Genomic DNA, 10,407 nt, shown 5'->3' with positions numbered 1-10,407 from the left:
CTAGCAGATATTTAACATACATTTTACGGGATTTTCACTATGTTATGTAATTTAACCTTAAAACAACCCTGAGAGGTAGACAATACAGGACAAGTAAGATTTAGTATATTTGTTTTACAAATTAGGAAATTCATGCCAAGAGAGGAGGGTTTTTGTTACTATTTTTTATTATGGTTTTGTTTCATTCTTCAAAAGACAATATCATAAGAGTTTTATTTTTAAAGGAAATATATCCTCAGTTGAGAACAGAAGATCACTGGCTTTATTCTAGCTTACCAGCTGATTAGACATTATAGATGGTGCTTTCCTGGGGATTTTGATGAGCAACCTGGATGCTAAAGTTGTCTGAAGCTCACTTTCCCTATGTGTCAAGTGGAGGATAACATTCTCTGATTACAAAAATCAAATGGGAAAGCCTTTTAAAAATGATAAATCACCAACCCAAAAGGAAAGATGTTAAGTTTTGAATAGTAAACATTCGGTCGAAATTCAGTGCCATGACATCATTTTTAAAGTTTATCCTGGTGCAAGATGCTTAAAATCTGAAAGATTGAGGCCTATAGGGAATTTGTTACAATCAGCAAAATTGAGCTACCACTAAATTGTTCACATTCTACCTGAAGCTAGTTTTTCATTTAGCTTTGAAAGGCAAAAAAACACGATCAATTTTACTGAAATTTTTCAAAGTTCCCTTGTTTAACCTCACAAATATAAGTATCAGTGTATAGCATACGTTGAGATAATTTAAGAGATCTTGGTGAACTTTAGAGTTGGTTTTATAGATGTTGGTTTCACTTACAGAGCTATTGTTTTTCTAACACTTTAAAACATGTGTTGATGTACTGCCAAACCATGAACAAAGGCAAATGAGTAAATAAATAAGAGAAGAAAAAGAAAAAAGATAAAAGAAATATTAACACAGGTCTTAAAGTTACTTTGCAACTTTATTCAAGAGAGTAACTTAAGAGTTAAAATGTCAGAACTATTATTTGTCATTTACTCTCTAGTCTACTTCTAGGAATGCCAGATTACAGGTTGCATGTCTGTACTGCAAATCTGCTGCCTCTTATAGAATAGAGCTTCCTGAGATTAAACATAAAGGAGAAAAACAGTGTTGAGATTTAAATTTGTCTGGAGGAAACTGCATAAATGTGACTTTTGGTCTAATGGAATATAATAGCAATGATAATTTTGGTTGTAGCATAAACTTAGGCATAAAAGCACCAAGTACACAGCAGCTCCTACAACTAATGCTATTATATTTTCTCAATCTTCTTCTCCTTCTCTTCTCTTTAAATCCCTTTTCAGATAGGAAATCTATTCCCTAAGCTGATATAAAGATATTTCTAAGTAAAACTAAATTTTCTCTGTGTTATTTTTTAGAAAGATAAACTGAACAAACCATGCCAGTTTCCACTTAATCTAGAAAACCTTTCAACACTACAATCCCTCCTAGAAGGACTTTCTTTTTTACAGTCCTGTAAGTTCTTTCTGATGTATAAATACATCCCCTGAAGAAACACCCAAATAACCTCAGCCATATTTGCCATATTATAACATCAGGATGCTCAGCGAGGAAGCTTAAAACACTTGATTATTAGAAATCAAGTCTTTTGATTATTAGAAATCAAGTTGATTTTTCGTGGTTAATGAGAGCTGCTAAGACTCAACGTCTTTAACTTCTAAAGGAGAGGCTTGACTGCAATTTCTACATCAATGTCAGATTAAGAAAATACGCCTGAATATGGAAAAATATTTAGAGATTCACACAAAAACGAGGCTCCTAGAGCAAAAATAAGTTAATCTTGTTGATAATAACTGTGAAGTAGCTTTACACAACGTGTAAAGTCTGCAAAGTCTCAATGAACACGTAGGCTGCGTCCATCTGGGTCACAGGAGTTGGAAAAATAATTGCCATTACATATTAGTCTTTGCTGTGGAAAGATGTCTTAGATATAACTGTACAGCTAGGGAAACAGGCCAACATGGTAGAGTGGAGGAATTTGAAAAAGCATTTGAGAGGTGATTCTCAGTTTGGAATTTCTCTAGTTGCTCAATTCTAATAAATATATTCGATAGCTTTTTACGTTTTTATCTTTACATATCCGTCCACTTTCAGTGGTACAGGTCATACCTTAATTACTCAAAAGTTCCTTAAGGTTGGGGTAGGGGTAGTGCTTTTAAAAAGAACTTTCTTATAAACTAATACAGTGGGGGAAATTACTGAATTATTAAATTATGTTCTCCTGATCTTTTCTATGGTCTTGGAGTTCAAACAGGTACCCAGAGTTTGCAATTATTGCTGTAGGGCTTTTGCCATAGCTGAGAGGTGAAGCAGTCTTTTCCTCCAGGCATATGAGAAATCAGAAATTGATTGAGAAGTCTATGATGTGTTGCTGAAAAAGAAGGAAGCAGCAGAGTACTATTGTGGTGGAGGGCAATCTAAGAGAATGGAAAATGACTGAGGTTTTCCTGAGTCTGATTCCTTGGAATTAACCATCCCCAGCACAAGCCCTAGGTTTAGAGAGAGAGAGAATGGGAAAGGCTCAAAGAAGTGGTTTAGTGGTGCACCTAGGAGAAGCACCTCTAAGAGGCTAGAATCTGGTGTAAATCACAGCTCAAAGCCACAGACACCTGGAACCTTGCTGACCAAAATATAGTATCTGTCCTTTACAAAGGTTAATAAAGAGAATTGATAACCTATTAGTGGCATGATTGTTTTCCTTAATCCTACGAATCTATGACATAAAAAATGTCATATAACTAGTGAGAGGTAAAGCAAAAGCAAGAACCCAGGCCTTCTTAAGCCCCAACGAGGTACTTTTGTGTTACAGGGCTTCAATCTGAATGTTTTCAGTTGAAGCTATTTCTAAATTCTAATCCCATACCAGCTGCCAAAGATTTCACCTCCGGAAATCCAGATGCTAAAGCAATTTTTCAGCAGTAGAAACATGGAAGAATTTATATTTTGATGAGTCATATATTTTTATGACTCATGGTACCAAAAATCCTGAATGAATAAAAGAGGTACTACACGCAAAGGACTTTTTTAGTTATTTGAACACATCACATTATCTATATTCAAAACAGCTGTTGCTGGAGTTCCATTGTTTAAAAAAGTTTGAAAATATGACAAAAAAGAGGCTCTGATCTATTATCACAATCTCAAAAAATTAAAATAAGAAATATATCCATTGATAAGGCTGCACCAGTAACTGAACGATTGCATTTCTATGCTTTTGATAGGAACAATAGCAACATATTCTAATGATCCAATTGTTTTATGCTGATTAGAATATTCTTAACCTTTTGATAAATTTTAGATTACTAAAACAGAGGGGAATTAAATAATTACATAATGAGTGTAGTTAATTGAATATAACAATATTTTTGCAGTTTCCTCTCCTTTGGGTGCGTCTGTATGCCAGTGTTATTGAGAAATTTTTTATATCCTCAAAAACTAATTTTAAGTGCATACTTTTATGAGTTTTGGTAAGTAGAATCATGAAATACCACCATAGTCATGATATAGAACATTTCCATCATCCTAGAAAGTTCCCTCTTGTTCCTTTGCGATCAATATTCTCCCATATCCTGACACTTGGCAGCCACTAATTTGTTTACTTTATTTTTGTGTGTGTGGTAGGAATACTTAACATGAGACCACCCTTTTACAACAGTTTCAGTGTACAGTAAAATATTGTTGACTATAGGCACCACGTCGTGCAGCAGATCTCTAGGACATTTTCATCTTGCATATCTCAATTTTTGTATCTGTTGATTAGCAACTCCTCATTTCTCCTTCTTCTCAGCCTCTGGTAACAACCATTCTACTTCCTGCTTCTATAATTGTGGCTATTTAAATACCTTATATGAGTGAATTATGCAGTCCTGCTGTGACTGACTTATTTCACTTAGCCCAATTGACTTATTTCTCTTAGCATAATATCCTCAAAGTTCATCCATGATGTAGAATATTGGAGATTTCCTTTTGAAAAAAAGGACAAATAATATTTCAATGTATGTATATACATTTTCTTTATTCATTTGTTTGTCCATGAAAACTTAGGTTGTTTCCACAGTTTGGCTAGTCAGTAGTGCTACAGTGAACATGGGAGTGGTCATATCTTTTTGAGATCCTGATTTCAATTATTTTGGATAAATATTCAGAAATAGGATTTCTGGAGTATGTGGTAGAAAATAATAAAGATTAGAAGAGAAATAAATGAAATAGAAAATAGAAAAACAATAAGTATATAAATAAAATTGAGTTGGTTTTTTAAAAGATAAGATTAATAATCTAGCTAAAATAAGAAAAAAAAGAGAAGATTCAAATAAGTAATATTGGAAGTAAAAAGGAGACATTACAATGAATGCTACAGAAACACAAAGAATCAAAAGAGACTAATGTGAACAATTACACATCAACAAATTGGACAACCTAAAATAAATAAACAAATTCCTAGAAACTTACAATCTATGAAGACAGAATCATAAAGAAATAGAATGTCTGAATAGTCATATAACTAGTAAGGAGACTGAAGCCGTAATCAAAAACCTCCTAACAAAGAAAAGTCCAGGACCATATGGCTTCACTGGTGAATTCTACCAAACACATAAAGAAGGGGAATGCTACTTTTATCTCGTCTTACATAGACTCTAAACATGCCGGCAGACATCACATACACTTGTCATGAATAGATAATTAGAGATCACAGTCTTCTATCTTAGAACAGAGCCATCATTCCATAAACATGAACATTATCTTCTACTAAAATTTTCATTTCTTAAACCTATTTAAGACTTTTTTCTTAGAGTTTTATCAACAGTGTAAGCACTATGTCTACGTGGTCACTCTCACTATGTCTGAATTATATAACATACTCAAACGTCGTATCTGTTGTTGCCTATAATATTGACACTTGGGTTATACACATGCATGTAACTGTCACATCCCCTTTCTAACTCAAGGCATTTTACTATTGCTACATATTATAAGTCTTGAAAACACTAACATTAAAGTAAATTCTTTTCATCATATGTAACTAATTCATGCACCTTACATATTCAGTGTAATAGTGCCACTTCTTTTATGGTAAGAAAGAGAATTCTAAATTGATTCAAAAGAATGAGCCAATACTTAAACATTATCTCATAAGTTTGTGAATTATTAATTTAAACATTTATACAAGTTACAACATAGCATGCTTTTCTGGTTCTTTAACACAGGAGAATGTGACATCTGAATATCCCATGTGTCCTTTCTCTAACATCCATTGCCTATTTTTAATTAAAATAATAAAATACAAAAGAAAGATTCTAACATGGGACATCACAATAATTAAAGAATATTCTATTCTGTTCTTCCATTCATACCACAAATAGAATTTGGTTGTATTTCCAAATTGTATGTGAAACCCATTTCTTTTTTTTTTAATTATTATTTCTACATCACTCTACACATCATTACCTCTTGTCTGAATTGCTCTCATATCTTCTAATGCAGATGTCCTCAAAATTTTTTTCTTCTATGACCTAAAAGATTTGAGAAACTTACATTTTTTTCTAATTTAATATTACTGAGTAGAGGTCTAAATTTTTTTTTTTTGGACAAGATCATAACTCACTGGAACATCAAACTCCTGGCTTCAAGCAATTCTCCTGCCTCTGCCTCCAAAGTAGCTGGGACTACAGGCTTGCACCACATCCAGCTAATTTTTTATTTTTTGTTTTAGGGATGGGGTCTCACTATGTTGTCCATGCTAGTCTCAAACTCCTGGACTCACAGGTCCTCCCACCTCAGCCTGCCAAAATGTTGGAATAACAGGCGTGAGCCATCACACTCAGACTAAAATTGTTTATTGAGTTTAAATAGTCGCAAAATATGGCAACATGTCATTCATTATTAATATGGACGTGTAAAATTAAGCTGTTATATCTCTCTTTCAAAGGCTTAATGGATAATAGATATAAAAATGTATACTCATTTTATCAAACATTTGCACATGATGGAAAAACTTGTTCCACATTAGCCCTTCTGCCACAAAGAACTAGGAAACTGGATAATTCTTTCAACAATCATTTTCCAACATTGCACAGAAAGAAACATGGGATTATGTTCCCTGAGACAAAGGAAACAAAGTAAGCCCTACAATCACCACAGCTTTCTGCTTGTCAGTATTTACAGAAGATGGGATAGTGGAGGAAGGCCAAGTGAAGTGCAGTAGTCTTTTTGAGCTGTAGACACAAAAATCAGGGATTGTCATGTTGAAGCAGCCTGGAATTTGTGAGGCAAAAGATACAAAACAAGGGATTTACTTAGATAAAATGATTAAAAATCTGTATAGTAGTTTCCTTGAGCACTGGGCTGAACGCCAGATTAAACGATTAAGGTAAGACTTCACCAAGCCAGAAAAGATCAATTAATGGAGATAGGACAAGTATCAGGGAGATAAAAGTTAGAAATTGATCAGAGCTCACACATGGTTGAGATGTTAAAACTCTGACCAGCCAAGGGGAGAAACATTGTTGAACACTTGACATACTTTGTTAAGATTCCAGAAAAGCAATGCCTTAGAAGAAAGAATAAACTAGTCTTAGGTAAAGGCTATACTATACCTTTCCTAATGGGCCTTAAAAATGTGCCTAAAAATTACAAAACTGATCCGCAACTAAATTAATTGCCTGCCAAAACAAAACTCAACATTCTTTAAAGGAAAATAAAAAATTCCAGAAAAACCATTATGTATCATTCAAATATTTGGCATCCAATAAAAGTAATTAACATGTAAAGAAGCCAGAAAATATAACCCATAACTAGGCAATAAAAACAAATCTAGAAATGAGAAAGACAAAATTAGAGGATAAGGATTTTAAAACAGGTAATGTTATTACTATGTTTAAAATTCTAAGAAAAACACAAAAACAATGAAAAGATAAATGGAAAGTATATAGAAAAAGAACCAAATAAAAATTATAGAAGTAGAAAAAAAAGCTAGTGAACTAAAAATTCACTAGATGGCCTTGATAGCTGATCAGGCAATACAGAAGAAAAGATTGTGAATTTGATGAAAGGACATTAGCAACTACAGGCATACCTTGGAGATATGGAGCAACCAGAACTCTAATACATTGCTAGTGAGAGTGTGAAAGTTACAGCTGCTTCAGTTTGGCAACTTCTTGTAAAGTTAAATATACACTTAATATATGACCCAGCAATTCCACTCTTGTTTTAACAATAGAAATGAAAATATATTCTGCACAAAAATCTTGTACATGAATGTTCATAGAACCTTTATTTAAAAGGTTTCTAAAAACTAGAAATCTCTCAAGTATCTATAAATAGCCAATGAATAAACAAATTATAGTATATTCACTTAAAAAACACTAAACAACAATAAAAAGCAAAAAAGAAGAATCTCTTGTGGTCATGACTCCATATGTTAATATTTTTGTGTGATTATTAATAATAGCTGATTAAAAGAACATAAAATGATAAATTTTATGAAATATTTTCAATAACATACAATTCAAAATCCTCCTATATGTCCCCACTGCACTTAAAAAAAGTGCCAACTCTACCATGAGGCCAGTCAGCCTGTAGTCTCTCATTTTACCCTTCTCTCTTTCTCTAATATTGGGGCCCAGATACAGACATCCTTCTGTTTTTCAAGCATAACAAATTCACACCTACCTTGGCCTTTGCCCCTGGTTGCTCCACCTAAAACAGTCCCTGTTGACACTCCTTGTCTTGTTGGCCTGTTATAATTTCCAACCATTAATTACTGTCTGATACTGTTACTTATCTCTCTCTTCTAAAATGCTTCATGACAGCAAAATCAAAGCTTCTTATCTTTTTTGTTTTCTCTCCAATGACTAGACTCTGTTTGGTAGATTCTCAAAATATATTTTCTGAATGGATAAATGAGTGAATGAATGAATACCAAATAGTTTTTTATGAACATCAGTTTTTAGTTTTTGTTGTTAAACAATTAAAAATTGCTCTGTTTTTCAGTGTGAGTTTATTGTTTTCTAAAGCTACAGGATACACTTGATATGTCTCTCTTTGGGCTGTACATCTATCTCTAAGGAACAGGATTCCTTATTCCTTAAGGAATGTGAGGCAATTTAGAGAAGGTAGAAATTCCAAGAAGTTCAATTAATTGCATAGTACTTTCCCTTAGGACATTTCCAACACTATTGCGAGGTCTTAGTCATAAAGGAGGTTCCCTAAGTGACTGTAATAGACAGCATTCATTTAAAAACTGTCACCTCTAGACCTGTGGTTTTATTGATTTTACATTACTTTTACTTTTGAGACATCAAAGTCAGAAACACAATGAATATCATGTTAAATGGGTGATTGATAGGGAATTATTTTATCAAAAGAATTCTGTAAAAATGTTGCTATACTGCATAGCAAGAGATTAGGCAGTAATTACTATCCCGAGCATAGCAGTAAATTCTATTTCTCTAGTACTACTTAGGACAAGATGCTCATGTAATTACTAAAAAATGGACAGATAATAAAATTGGGGGTAAGATGAAAAGTTATAAATTGATGAATTACTTCAAGGGATAAAGGTCCGTACAAAATAAGCGAAATTTAATGGAAGGGAGAAGAGAAGAGGGATTAGGATATTGAAAGATAGTGAGACTTGAAGAAAATTGTATTCAAAAAAATAATGCTCTCTCTAAAGCCCCTGGTTAAGTCATCATGAAATACCGAATAATCCCATGAGGAAAATATGTTAAGTATCCAAGTCTAGAAATCAGTTTCAATTTCTACTGCTTGTTCCTTCCACACGTTAATTAAACATCCCTCTGTACCTATTTTTGAGATGTCCTTTGCATGTAGCAAATGCCAATTAAAGTTCTTCATACATTTCAAAAAACTGACTTCAAAGAAATTAAAAACAGTGTGTGATAAATCTAAACATAGAGCAAAAAGATACATTTAGAGTAGGGTTTGAAAAACAGCAAATATACATTAAAATCTAGTGTTATTGGTGTTACATATTCTTACCTACTTAAGAGAACAAAGATTTTCTTATTGTTGGCAAGAGTGCCTATAATTATTTTCCATAAAAGGACAGTAAAAGGTCTGGAAAAGTCTGTCTTTTCTTATACATATTTTCCTGTTTGGTGGTTTCAAAACATTTTTTAAGAAGAAAAGTGGTATATCTATTAGATCAGAAATGATATGTTCAGTAAGTCAATCCACTTTAATATTTATAGCATGATGATGATCAAGGTCGTTACAATTAGTAACAACAATGCTAAAGGTTTCAAGTGTTTTAGAGTTTAATTTTTCAAAATTGCAGTCCTTTTTTTTTTTTTTAGTTCTAGAATGTCACTTTGTCATATCATAAAGGCCTCAGTAGGTAATTGTGGGGAAAAAAACGAAGGGGACCTGAACAAAAGGGGAGCTAGAAAAAAAATGTGGAGGCGAAATTTAACTTAGACTTGGAAGAATGAATTCTGAGCCTCAATTTTATTACGTGTTAATGTGACTCTTGACGTATCATTTCATCACTATGAGTGCATTTCCTCATCGGTAAGAAAGAGGGCCAAGAATAATTTCTTCATGGATTACAATAAGGATTAACTGAAAATGTGACTGTGATGTTTTTCATTAAAATATAAAGCTGAAAACAAAAGGAAGATTATATACTGTATAATTCCCTGTATATGAAATTCAAGAAAGGAAATATTAATATATAGTAACAGAAATGAGAAGAGTGATTATGGCAGATTAGACTTGACTGAGAAAGGAAAACAATTTAATATTCTGGGCTAATAAAATATTCTATACCTTTAGGTGGTGATTAAAAGGGCATATACAAATATACAAAGTAATTGAGATGCATATTTAAGGTTTGTACATTTTTTTGGAAATTAAACTGCAATAAAATAAACAAGGAAGATAGTACTGCTGTGATATTTATCCACGTTGCTTAGCGTGGGCAAAAGGGCAGTCATAACTTTCCTTATCTGTTTTTCTGTTATCATCTTGGGCCGCTCCATTCATCCTTAAAGAACTTTTGAACCAATTATCACTTCCTGGCTATAATATTTGCTTTTTAACCACAGAAAAGAAAACTTTAAATGCCTACTTCCATTTACTTACATCCTATTCCAACCTTGCCTAGGAAACTTAAGTGATCTCTTAAAAAGGAGCTCATATGCCACTTATTCAAAAAGCCTTTCCAAAAATATTCTACGCAGATAGAGAGAATCAGATAATTCTTTGCCGGATTAGCTTCATGGGCATGCAACGTTGGCAATAACATAGGCCTTGCACTTGGTTTAATAATCTTCTGTAGCCATCTTGAAATTCTTAACAACTTTTCAACAAGGGACCAGGCATTTTATTTTACACTGTGCTCTGAAATTATGTACCCAGTC

The sequence above is a fragment of the Piliocolobus tephrosceles genome, chromosome 2 (genome assembly GCF_002776525.5).
Source record: "Piliocolobus tephrosceles isolate RC106 chromosome 2, ASM277652v3, whole genome shotgun sequence".
Classification (NCBI taxonomy): Eukaryota; Metazoa; Chordata; class Mammalia; order Primates; family Cercopithecidae; genus Piliocolobus; species Piliocolobus tephrosceles.
This window is presented reverse-complemented; position numbering follows the sequence as displayed.